General features: G+C 43.3%; 27 non-coding genes and 1 pseudogene across 27 annotated transcripts in view; all 28 read left to right on the forward strand.

Annotated features, from left to right (window-relative positions):
- LOC145872298 (5S ribosomal RNA) overlaps positions 1-108 on the forward strand; it is a 119-nt gene extending 11 nt beyond the window's left edge. The window contains exon 1 of the ribosomal RNA XR_014387930.1: positions 1-108. This exon is cut by the window's left edge and continues 11 nt beyond it. This is a non-coding gene — a ribosomal RNA (5S ribosomal RNA).
- Positions 109-247: 139 nt separating this feature from the next.
- On the forward strand, positions 248-366 carry LOC145872299 (5S ribosomal RNA). The gene has a single exon (XR_014387931.1). It is a non-coding gene; the product is annotated as a 5S ribosomal RNA (ribosomal RNA).
- A 139-nt stretch (positions 367-505) lies between these two features.
- Positions 506-624, forward strand: LOC145872301 (5S ribosomal RNA). The gene has a single exon (XR_014387933.1). It is a non-coding gene; the product is annotated as a 5S ribosomal RNA (ribosomal RNA).
- Positions 625-763: 139 nt separating this feature from the next.
- Positions 764-882, forward strand: LOC145872302 (5S ribosomal RNA). The gene has a single exon (XR_014387934.1). It is a non-coding gene; the product is annotated as a 5S ribosomal RNA (ribosomal RNA).
- A 140-nt stretch (positions 883-1,022) lies between these two features.
- Positions 1,023-1,141, forward strand: LOC145869477 (5S ribosomal RNA). Its single transcript, XR_014385473.1, has one exon. It is a non-coding gene; the product is annotated as a 5S ribosomal RNA (ribosomal RNA).
- A 409-nt stretch (positions 1,142-1,550) lies between these two features.
- Positions 1,551-1,669, forward strand: LOC145872303 (5S ribosomal RNA). Its single transcript, XR_014387935.1, has one exon. It is a non-coding gene; the product is annotated as a 5S ribosomal RNA (ribosomal RNA).
- A 409-nt stretch (positions 1,670-2,078) lies between these two features.
- Positions 2,079-2,197, forward strand: LOC145868102 (5S ribosomal RNA). The gene has a single exon (XR_014384096.1). It is a non-coding gene; the product is annotated as a 5S ribosomal RNA (ribosomal RNA).
- Positions 2,198-2,336: 139 nt separating this feature from the next.
- Positions 2,337-2,455, forward strand: LOC145870138 (5S ribosomal RNA). Its single transcript, XR_014386134.1, has one exon. It is a non-coding gene; the product is annotated as a 5S ribosomal RNA (ribosomal RNA).
- Positions 2,456-2,864: 409 nt separating this feature from the next.
- On the forward strand, positions 2,865-2,983 carry LOC145872304 (5S ribosomal RNA). Its single transcript, XR_014387936.1, has one exon. It is a non-coding gene; the product is annotated as a 5S ribosomal RNA (ribosomal RNA).
- Positions 2,984-3,122: 139 nt separating this feature from the next.
- On the forward strand, positions 3,123-3,241 carry LOC145874914 (5S ribosomal RNA). Its single transcript, XR_014390548.1, has one exon. It is a non-coding gene; the product is annotated as a 5S ribosomal RNA (ribosomal RNA).
- A 409-nt stretch (positions 3,242-3,650) lies between these two features.
- Positions 3,651-3,769, forward strand: LOC145872305 (5S ribosomal RNA). Its single transcript, XR_014387937.1, has one exon. It is a non-coding gene; the product is annotated as a 5S ribosomal RNA (ribosomal RNA).
- Positions 3,770-3,908: 139 nt separating this feature from the next.
- LOC145874915 (5S ribosomal RNA) lies at positions 3,909-4,027 on the forward strand. The gene has a single exon (XR_014390549.1). It is a non-coding gene; the product is annotated as a 5S ribosomal RNA (ribosomal RNA).
- A 409-nt stretch (positions 4,028-4,436) lies between these two features.
- LOC145868927 (5S ribosomal RNA) lies at positions 4,437-4,555 on the forward strand. Its single transcript, XR_014384922.1, has one exon. It is a non-coding gene; the product is annotated as a 5S ribosomal RNA (ribosomal RNA).
- A 139-nt stretch (positions 4,556-4,694) lies between these two features.
- Positions 4,695-4,813, forward strand: LOC145872306 (5S ribosomal RNA). The gene has a single exon (XR_014387938.1). It is a non-coding gene; the product is annotated as a 5S ribosomal RNA (ribosomal RNA).
- A 139-nt stretch (positions 4,814-4,952) lies between these two features.
- LOC145872307 (5S ribosomal RNA) lies at positions 4,953-5,071 on the forward strand. Its single transcript, XR_014387939.1, has one exon. It is a non-coding gene; the product is annotated as a 5S ribosomal RNA (ribosomal RNA).
- Positions 5,072-5,210: 139 nt separating this feature from the next.
- Positions 5,211-5,329, forward strand: LOC145872308 (5S ribosomal RNA). The gene has a single exon (XR_014387940.1). It is a non-coding gene; the product is annotated as a 5S ribosomal RNA (ribosomal RNA).
- A 409-nt stretch (positions 5,330-5,738) lies between these two features.
- Positions 5,739-5,857, forward strand: LOC145872309 (5S ribosomal RNA). Its single transcript, XR_014387941.1, has one exon. It is a non-coding gene; the product is annotated as a 5S ribosomal RNA (ribosomal RNA).
- Positions 5,858-5,996: 139 nt separating this feature from the next.
- On the forward strand, positions 5,997-6,115 carry LOC145872310 (5S ribosomal RNA). The gene has a single exon (XR_014387942.1). It is a non-coding gene; the product is annotated as a 5S ribosomal RNA (ribosomal RNA).
- A 139-nt stretch (positions 6,116-6,254) lies between these two features.
- Positions 6,255-6,373, forward strand: LOC145874916 (5S ribosomal RNA). The gene has a single exon (XR_014390550.1). It is a non-coding gene; the product is annotated as a 5S ribosomal RNA (ribosomal RNA).
- A 409-nt stretch (positions 6,374-6,782) lies between these two features.
- On the forward strand, positions 6,783-6,901 carry LOC145872311 (5S ribosomal RNA). Its single transcript, XR_014387943.1, has one exon. It is a non-coding gene; the product is annotated as a 5S ribosomal RNA (ribosomal RNA).
- A 139-nt stretch (positions 6,902-7,040) lies between these two features.
- Positions 7,041-7,159, forward strand: LOC145872312 (5S ribosomal RNA). Its single transcript, XR_014387944.1, has one exon. It is a non-coding gene; the product is annotated as a 5S ribosomal RNA (ribosomal RNA).
- Positions 7,160-7,298: 139 nt separating this feature from the next.
- On the forward strand, positions 7,299-7,417 carry LOC145872313 (5S ribosomal RNA). The gene has a single exon (XR_014387945.1). It is a non-coding gene; the product is annotated as a 5S ribosomal RNA (ribosomal RNA).
- Positions 7,418-7,556: 139 nt separating this feature from the next.
- On the forward strand, positions 7,557-7,675 carry LOC145869478 (5S ribosomal RNA). The gene has a single exon (XR_014385474.1). It is a non-coding gene; the product is annotated as a 5S ribosomal RNA (ribosomal RNA).
- Positions 7,676-8,084: 409 nt separating this feature from the next.
- On the forward strand, positions 8,085-8,203 carry LOC145872314 (5S ribosomal RNA). Its single transcript, XR_014387946.1, has one exon. It is a non-coding gene; the product is annotated as a 5S ribosomal RNA (ribosomal RNA).
- A 409-nt stretch (positions 8,204-8,612) lies between these two features.
- LOC145868103 (5S ribosomal RNA) lies at positions 8,613-8,731 on the forward strand. The gene has a single exon (XR_014384097.1). It is a non-coding gene; the product is annotated as a 5S ribosomal RNA (ribosomal RNA).
- Positions 8,732-8,870: 139 nt separating this feature from the next.
- On the forward strand, positions 8,871-8,989 carry LOC145870681 (uncharacterized; annotated as a pseudogene).
- Positions 8,990-9,398: 409 nt separating this feature from the next.
- LOC145872315 (5S ribosomal RNA) lies at positions 9,399-9,517 on the forward strand. The gene has a single exon (XR_014387947.1). It is a non-coding gene; the product is annotated as a 5S ribosomal RNA (ribosomal RNA).
- Positions 9,518-9,926: 409 nt separating this feature from the next.
- Positions 9,927-10,000, forward strand: part of LOC145868375 (5S ribosomal RNA) — a 119-nt gene continuing 45 nt past the window's right edge. The window contains exon 1 of the ribosomal RNA XR_014384371.1: positions 9,927-10,000. This exon is cut by the window's right edge and continues 45 nt beyond it. This is a non-coding gene — a ribosomal RNA (5S ribosomal RNA).

Raw genomic sequence — 10,000 nt, forward strand, 5'->3', positions numbered from 1 at the left:
TACCAGCCTGGGTACGCCCGATCTCGTCTGATCTCGGAAGCTAAGCAGGGTCGGGCCTGGTTAGTACTTGGATGGGAGACCGCCTGGGAATACCAGGTGCTGTAAGCATTTTGTCCACGAGGGTGTGCTCTTGCACTATTTCATCAGCAACACTGCCTTGTATTAAGCATTTAATGATGAATTGACTAAATGTCTGTTTTATCAGACTCACTTTGACTATATATGTTGTAGCAAGAGATTGTATCTCGCTTACGGCCATACCAGCCTGGGTACGCCCGATCTCGTCTGATCTCGGAAGCTAAGCAGGGTCGGGCCTGGTTAGTACTTGGATGGGAGACCGCCTGGGAATACCAGGTGCTGTAAGCATTTTGTCCACGAGGGTGTGCTCTTGCACTATTTCATCAGCAACACTGCCTTGTATTAAGCATTTAATGATGAATTGACTAAATGTCTGTTTTATCAGACTCACTTTGACTATATATGTTGTAGCAAGAGATTGTATCTCGCTTACGGCCATACCAGCCTGGGTACGCCCGATCTCGTCTGATCTCGGAAGCTAAGCAGGGTCGGGCCTGGTTAGTACTTGGATGGGAGACCGCCTGGGAATACCAGGTGCTGTAAGCATTTTGTCCACGAGGGTGTGCTCTTGCACTATTTCATCAGCAACACTGCCTTGTATTAAGCATTTAATGATGAATTGACTAAATGTCTGTTTTATCAGATTCACTTTGACTATATATGTTGTAGCAAGAGATTGTTTCTAGCTTACGGCCATACCAGCCTGGGTACGCCCGATCTCGTCTGATCTCGGAAGCTAAGCAGGGTCGGGCCTGGTTAGTACTTGGATGGGAGACCGCCTGGGAATACCAGGTGCTGTAAGCATTTTGCCCCACGAGGGTGTGCCCCTGCACTATTTCATCAGCAACACTGCCTTGTAGTAAGCATTTAATGATGAATTGACTAAATGTCTGTTTTATCAGACTCACTTTGACTATATATGTTGTAGCAAGAGATTGTTTCTCGCTTACGGCCATATCAGCCTGGGTACGCCCGATCTCGTCTGATCTCGGAAGCTAAGCAGGGTCGGGCCTGGTTAGTACTTGGATGGGAGACCGCCTGGAAATACCAGGTGCTGTAAGCATTTTGTCCACGAGGGTGTGCTCTTGCACTATTTCATCAGCAACACTGCGTTGTAGTAAGCATTTAATGATGAATTGACTAAATGCAGCTTCCTGCCTTTTTAATAGGATCAAATTTCCTTGTGTTTTCAATTAGCATCTGCCTTGTATTTATGAGACAAACAAGAATATTGTTGCTGAATGCAGCTTGTGTGTGCTTTGTGCTCCTTGGCCCTGTTCAAATGATGAAAGGAAATAAAGTTTGTATTTTATCCAACTACCTGTGCTAAAAAGTGATGGGAACAGTGTTTGTAATTTCTTCTACTTTTTCAGTGACACAAAGTTCAAGCTGCTTATCTAATTGTTGAAAATGCAATGTCTGTTTATCACACTCACTTTGACTATATATGTTGTAGCAAGAGATTGTTTCTCGCTTACGGCCATACCAGCCTGGGTACGCCCGATCTCGTCTGATCTCGGAAGCTAAGCAGGGTCGGGCCTGGTTAGTACTTGGATGGGAGACCGCCTGGGAATACCAGGTGCTGTAAGCATTTTGTCCACGAGGGTGTGCTCTTGCACTATTTCATCAGCAACACTGCCTTGTAGTAAGCATTTAATGATGAATTGACTAAATGCAGCTTCCTGCCTTTTTAATAGGATCAAATTTCCTTGTGTTTTCAATTAGCATCTGCCTTGTATTTATAAGACAAACAAGAATATTGTTGCTGAATGCAGCTTGTGTGTGCTTTGTGCTCCTTGGCCCTGTTCAAATGATGAAAGGAAATAAAGTTTGTATTTTATCCAACTACCTGTGCTAAAAAGTGATGGGAACAGTGTTTGTAATTTCTTCTACTTTTTCAGTGACACAAAGTTCAAGCTGCTTATCTAATTGTTGAAAATGCAATGTCTGTTTATCACACTCACTTTGACTATATATGTTGTAGCAAGAGATTGTTTCTCGCTTACGGCCATACCAGCCTGGGTACGCCCGATCTCGTCTGATCTCGGAAGCTAAGCAGGGTCGGGCCTGGTTAGTACTTGGATGGGAGACCGCCTGGAAATACCAGGTGCTGTAAGCATTTTGTCCACGAGGGTGTGCTCTTGCACTATTTCATCAGCAACACTGCCTTGTAGTAAGCATTTAATGATGAATTGACTAAATGTCTGTTTTATCAGACTCACTTTGACTATATATGTTGTAGCAAGAGATTGTTTCTCGCTTACGGCCATATCAGCCTGGGTACGCCCGATCTCGTCTGATCTCGGAAGCTAAGCAGGGTCCGGCCTGGTTAGTACTTGGATGGGAGACCGCCTGGGAATACCAGGTGCTGTAAGCATTTTGTCCACGAGGGTGTGCTCTTGCACTATTTCATCAGCAACACTGCCTTGTAGTAAGCATTTAATGATGAATTGACTAAATGCAGCTTCCTGCCTTTTTAATAGGATCAAATTTCCTTGTGTTTTCAATTAGCATCTGCCTTGTATTTATAAGACAAACAAGAATATTGTTGCTGAATGCAGCTTGTGTGTGCTTTGTGCTCCTTTGCCCTGTTCAAATGATGAAAGGAAATAAAGTTTGTATTTTATCCAACTACCTGTGCTAAAAAGTGATGGGAACAGTGTTTGTAATTTCTTCTACTTTTTCAGTGACACAAAGTTCAAGCTGCTTATCTAATTGGTGAAAATGCAATGTCTGTTTATCACACTCACTTTGACTATATATGTTGTAGCAAGAGATTGTTTCTCGCTTACGGCCATACCAGCCTGGGTACGCCCGATCTCGTCTGATCTCGGAAGCTAAGCAGGGTCGGGCCTGGTTAGTACTTGGATGGGAGACCGCCTGGGAATACCAGGTGCTGTAAGCATTTTGTCCACGAGGGTGTGCTCTTGCACTATTTCATCAGCAACACTGCCTTGTATTAAGCATTTAATGATGAATTGACTAAATGTCTGTTTTATCAGATTCACTTTGACTATATATGTTGTAGCAAGAGATTGTTTCTCGCTTACGGCCATACCAGCCTGGGTACCCCCGATCTCGTCTGATCTCGGAAGCTAAGCAGGGTCGGGCCTGGTTAGTACTTGGATGGGAGACCGCCTGGGAATACCAGGTGCTGTAAGCATTTTGTCCACGAGGGTGTGCCCCTGCACTATTTCATCAGCAACACTGCCTTGTAGTAAGAATTTAATGATGAATTGACTAAATGCAGCTTCCTGCCTTTTTAATAGGATCAAATTTCCTTGTGTTTTCAATTAGCATCTGCCTTGTATTTATAAGACAAACAAGAATATTGTTGCTGAATGCAGCTTGTGTGTGCTTTGTGCTCCTTTGCCCTGTTCAAATGATGAAAGGAAATAAAGTTTGTATTTTATCCAACTACCTGTGCTAAAAAGTGATGGGAACAGTGTTTGTAATTTCTTCTACTTTTTCAGTGACACAAAGTTCAAGCTGCTTATCTAATTGGTGAAAATGCAATGTCTGTTTATCACACTCACTTTGACTATATATGTTGTAGCAAGAGATTGTTTCTCGCTTACGGCCATACCAGCCTGGGTACGCCCGATCTCGTCTGATCTCGGAAGCTAAGCAGGGTCGGGCCTGGTTAGTACTTGGATGGGAGACCGCCTGGGAATACCAGGTGCTGTAAGCATTTTGTCCACGAGGGTGTGCTCTTGCACTATTTCATCAGCAACACTGCCTTGTATTAAGCATTTAATGATGAATTGACTAAATGTCTGTTTTATCAGATTCACTTTGACTATATATGTTGTAGCAAGAGATTGTTTCTCGCTTACGGCCATACCAGCCTGGGTACCCCCGATCTCGTCTGATCTCGGAAGCTAAGCAGGGTCGGGCCTGGTTAGTACTTGGATGGGAGACCGCCTGGGAATACCAGGTGCTGTAAGCATTTTGTCCACGAGGGTGTGCCCCTGCACTATTTCATCAGCAACACTGCCTTGTAGTAAGAATTTAATGATGAATTGACTAAATGCAGCTTCCTGCCTTTTTAATAGGATCAAATTTCCTTGTGTTTTCAATTAGCATCTGCCTTGTATTTATAAGACAAACAAGAATATTGTTGCTGAATGCAGCTTGTGTGTGCTTTGTGCTCCTTTGCCCTGTTCAAATGATGAAAGGAAATAAAGTTTGTATTTTATCCAACTACCTGTGCTAAAAAGTGATGGGAACAGTGTTTGTAATTTCTTCTACTTTTTCAGTGACACAAAGTTCAAGCTGCTTATCTAATTGGTGAAAATGCAATCTCTGTTTATCACACTCACTTTGACTATATATGTTGTAGCAAGAGATTGTTTCTCGCTTACGGCCATACCAGCCTGGGTACGCCCGATCTCGTCTGATCTCGGAAGCTAAGCAGGGTCTGGCCTGGTTAGTACTTGGATGGGAGACCGCCTGGGAATACCAGGTGCTGTAAGCATTTTGTCCACGAGGGTGTGCTCTTGCACTATTTCATCAGCAACACTGCCTTGTATTAAGCATTTAATGATGAATTGACTAAATGTCTGTTTTATCAGACTCACTTTGACTATATATGTTGTAGCAAGAGATTGTATCTCGCTTACGGCCATACCAGCCTGGGTACGCCCGATCTCGTCTGATCTCGGAAGCTAAGCAGGGTCGGGCCTGGTTAGTACTTGGATGGGAGACCGCCTGGGAATACCAGGTGCTGTAAGCATTTTGTCCACGAGGGTGTGCTCTTGCACTATTTCATCAGCAACACTGCCTTGTATTAAGCATTTAATGATGAATTGACTAAATGTCTGTTTTATCAGACTCACTTTGACTATATATGTTGTAGCAAGAGATTGTATCTCGCTTACGGCCATACCAGCCTGGGTACGCCCGATCTCGTCTGATCTCGGAAGCTAAGCAGGGTCGGGCCTGGTTAGTACTTGGATGGGAGACCGCCTGGGAATACCAGGTGCTGTAAGCATTTTGTCCACGAGGGTGTGCTCTTGCACTATTTCATCAGCAACACTGCCTTGTATTAAGCATTTAATGATGAATTGACTAAATGTCTGTTTTATCAGATTCACTTTGACTATATATGTTGTAGCAAGAGATTGTTTCTAGCTTACGGCCATACCAGCCTGGGTACGCCCGATCTCGTCTGATCTCGGAAGCTAAGCAGGGTCGGGCCTGGTTAGTACTTGGATGGGAGACCGCCTGGGAATACCAGGTGCTGTAAGCATTTTGTCCACGAGGGTGTGCCCCTGCACTATTTCATCAGCAACACTGCCTTGTAGTAAGCATTTAATGATGAATTGACTAAATGCAGCTTCCTGCCTTTTTAATAGGATCAAATTTCCTTGTGTTTTCAATTAGCATCTGCCTTGTATTTATAAGACAAACAAGAATATTGTTGCTGAATGCAGCTTGTGTGTGCTTTGTGCTCCTTTGCCCTGTTCAAATGATGAAAGGAAATAAAGTTTGTATTTTATCCAACTACCTGTGCTAAAAAGTGATGGGAACAGTGTTTGTAATTTCTTCTACTTTTTCAGTGACACAAAGTTCAAGCTGCTTATCTAATTGGTGAAAATGCAATGTCTGTTTATCACACTCACTTTGACTATATATGTTGTAGCAAGAGATTGTTTCTCGCTTACGGCCATACCAGCCTGGGTACGCCCGATCTCGTCTGATCTCGGAAGCTAAGCAGGGTCGGGCCTGGTTAGTACTTGGATGGGAGACCGCCTGGGAATACCAGGTGCTGTAAGCATTTTGTCCACGAGGGTGTGCTCTTGCACTATTTCATCAGCAACACTGCCTTGTATTAAGCATTTAATGATGAATTGACTAAATGTCTGTTTTATCAGATTCACTTTGACTATATATGTTGTAGCAAGAGATTGTTTCTCGCTTACGGCCATACCAGCCTGGGTACGCCCGATCTCGTCTGATCTCGGAAGCTAAGCAGGGTCGGGCCTGGTTAGTACTTGGATGGGAGACCGCCTGGGAATACCAGGTGCTGTAAGCATTTTGTCCACGAGGGTGTGCCCCTGCACTATTTCATCAGCAACACTGCCTTGTATTAAGCATTTAATGATGAATTGACTAAATGTCTGTTTTATCAGATTCACTTTGACTATATATGTTGTAGCAAGAGATTGTTTCTCGCTTACGGCCATACCAGCCTGGGTACCCCCGATCTCGTCTGATCTCGGAAGCTAAGCAGGGTCGGGCCTGGTTAGTACTTGGATGGGAGACCGCCTGGGAATACCAGGTGCTGTAAGCATTTTGTCCACGAGGGTGTGCCCCTGCACTATTTCATCAGCAACACTGCCTTGTAGTAAGAATTTAATGATGAATTGACTAAATGCAGCTTCCTGCCTTTTTAATAGGATCAAATTTCCTTGTGTTTTCAATTAGCATCTGCCTTGTATTTATAAGACAAACAAGAATATTGTTGCTGAATGCAGCTTGTGTGTGCTTTGTGCTCCTTTGCCCTGTTCAAATGATGAAAGGAAATAAAGTTTGTATTTTATCCAACTACCTGTGCTAAAAAGTGATGGGAACAGTGTTTGTAATTTCTTCTACTTTTTCAGTGACACAAAGTTCAAGCTGCTTATCTAATTGGTGAAAATGCAATCTCTGTTTATCACACTCACTTTGACTATATATGTTGTAGCAAGAGATTGTTTCTCGCTTACGGCCATACCAGCCTGGGTACGCCCGATCTCGTCTGATCTCGGAAGCTAAGCAGGGTCGGGCCTGGTTAGTACTTGGATGGGAGACCGCCTGGGAATACCAGGTGCTGTAAGCATTTTGTCCACGAGGGTGTGCTCTTGCACTATTTCATCAGCAACACTGCCTTGTATTAAGCATTTAATGATGAATTGACTAAATGTCTGTTTTATCAGACTCACTTTGACTATATATGTTGTAGCAAGAGATTGTATCTCGCTTACGGCCATACCAGCCTGGGTACGCCCGATCTCGTCTGATCTCGGAAGCTAAGCAGGGTCGGGCCTGGTTAGTACTTGGATGGGAGACCGCCTGGGAATACCAGGTGCTGTAAGCATTTTGTCCACGAGGGTGTGCTCTTGCACTATTTCATCAGCAACACTGCCTTGTATTAAGCATTTAATGATGAATTGACTAAATGTCTGTTTTATCAGATTCACTTTGACTATATATGTTGTAGCAAGAGATTGTTTCTCGCTTACGGCCATACCAGCCTGGGTACGCCCGATCTCGTCTGATCTCGGAAGCTAAGCAGGGTCGGGCCTGGTTAGTACTTGGATGGGAGACCGCCTGGGAATACCAGGTGCTGTAAGCATTTTGTCCACGAGGGTGTGCCCCTGCACTATTTCATCAGCAACACTGCCTTGTAGTAAGCATTTAATGATGAATTGACTAAATGTCTGTTTTATCAGACTCACTTTGACTATATATGTTGTAGCAAGAGATTGTTTCTCGCTTACGGCCATATCAGCCTGGGTACGCCCGATCTCGTCTGATCTCGGAAGCTAAGCAGGGTCGGGCCTGGTTAGTACTTGGATGGGAGACCGCCTGGAAATACCAGGTGCTGTAAGCATTTTGTCCACGAGGGTGTGCTCTTGCACTATTTCATCAGCAACACTGCGTTGTAGTAAGCATTTAATGATGAATTGACTAAATGCAGCTTCCTGCCTTTTTAATAGGATCAAATTTCCTTGTGTTTTCAATTAGCATCTGCCTTGTATTTATGAGACAAACAAGAATATTGTTGCTGAATGCAGCTTGTGTGTGCTTTGTGCTCCTTGGCCCTGTTCAAATGATGAAAGGAAATAAAGTTTGTATTTTATCCAACTACCTGTGCTAAAAAGTGATGGGAACAGTGTTTGTAATTTCTTCTACTTTTTCAGTGACACAAAGTTCAAGCTGCTTATCTAATTGTTGAAAATGCAATGTCTGTTTATCACACTCACTTTGACTATATATGTTGTAGCAAGAGATTGTTTCTCGCTTACGGCCATACCAGCCTGGGTACGCCCGATCTCGTCTGATCTCGGAAGCTAAGCAGGGTCGGGCCTGGTTAGTACTTGGATGGGAGACCGCCTGGGAATACCAGGTGCTGTAAGCATTTTGTCCACGAGGGTGTGCTCTTGCACTATTTCATCAGCAACACTGCCTTGTAGTAAGCATTTAATGATGAATTGACTAAATGCAGCTTCCTGCCTTTTTAATAGGATCAAATTTCCTTGTGTTTTCAATTAGCATCTGCCTTGTATTTATAAGACAAACAAGAATATTGTTGCTGAATGCAGCTTGTGTGTGCTTTGTGCTCCTTGGCCCTGTTCAAATGATGAAAGGAAATAAAGTTTGTATTTTATCCAACTACCTGTGCTAAAAAGTGATGGGAACAGTGTTTGTAATTTCTTCTACTTTTTCAGTGACACAAAGTTCAAGCTGCTTATCTAATTGTTGAAAATGCAATGTCTGTTTATCACACTCACTTTGACTATATATGTTGTAGCAAGAGATTGTTTCTCGCTTACGGCCATACCAGCCTGGGTACGCCCGATCTCGTCTGATCTCGGAAGCTAAGCAGGGTCGGGCCTGGTTAGTACTTGGATGGGAGACCGCCTGGAAATACCAGGTGCTGTAAGCATTTTGTCCACGAGGGTGTGCTCTTGCACTATTTCATCAGCAACACTGCCTTGTAGTAAGCATTTAATGATGAATTGACTAAATGTCTGTTTTATCAGACTCACTTTGACTATATATGTTGTAGCAAGAGATTGTTTCTCGCTTACGGCCATATCAGCCTGGGTACGCCCGATCTCGTCTGATCTCGGAAGCTAAGCAGGGTCCGGCCTGGTTAGTACTTGGATGGGAGACCGCCTGGAAATACCAGGTGCTGTAAGCATTTTGTCCACGAGGGTGTGGTCTTGCACTATTTCATCAGCAACACTGCGTTGTAGTAAGCATTTAATGATGAATTGACTAAATGCAGCTTCCTGCCTTTTTAATAGGATCAAATTTCCTTGTGTTTTCAATTAGCATCTGCCTTGTATTTATGAGACAAACAAGAATATTGTTGCTGAATGCAGCTTGTGTGTGCTTTGTGCTCCTTGGCCCTGTTCAAATGATGAAAGGAAATAAAGTTTGTATTTTATCCAACTACCTGTGCTAAAAAGTGATGGGAACAGTGTTTGTAATTTCTTCTACTTTTTCAGTGACACAAAGTTCAAGCTGCTTATCTAATTGTTGAAAATGCAATGTCTGTTTATCACACTCACTTTGACTATATATGTTGTAGCAAGAGATTGTTTCTCGCTTACGGCCATACCAGCCTGGGTACGCCCGATCTCGTCTGATCTCGGAAGCTAAGCAGGGTCGGGCCTGGTTAGTACTTGGATGGGAGACCGCCTGGGAATACCAGGTGCTGTAAGCATTTTGTCCACGAGGGTGTGCTCTTGCACTATTTCATCAGCAACACTGCCTTGTAGTAAGCATTTAATGATGAATTGACTAAATGCAGCTTCCTGCCTTTTTAATAGGATCAAATTTCCTTGTGTTTTCAATTAGCATCTGCCTTGTATTTATAAGACAAACAAGAATATTGTTGCTGAATGCAGCTTGTGTGTGCTTTGTGCTCCTTGGCCCTGTTCAAATGATGAAAGGAAATAAAGTTTGTATTTTATCCAACTACCTGTGCTAAAAAGTGATGGGAACAGTGTTTGTAATTTCTTCTACTTTTTCAGTGACACAAAGTTCAAGCTGCTTATCTAATTGTTGAAAATGCAATGTCTGTTTATCACACTCACTTTGACTATATATGTTGTAGCAAGAGATTGTTTCTCGCTTACAGCCATACCAGCCTGGGTACGCCCGATCTCGTCTGATCTCGGAAGCTAAGCAGGGTCGGGCCTGGTTA

Source organism: Salmo salar, unplaced genomic scaffold, assembly GCF_965601325.2.
Source record: "Salmo salar unplaced genomic scaffold, fSalSal1 ptg000293l, whole genome shotgun sequence".
In the NCBI taxonomy this organism is placed as follows: domain Eukaryota; kingdom Metazoa; phylum Chordata; class Actinopteri; order Salmoniformes; family Salmonidae; genus Salmo; species Salmo salar.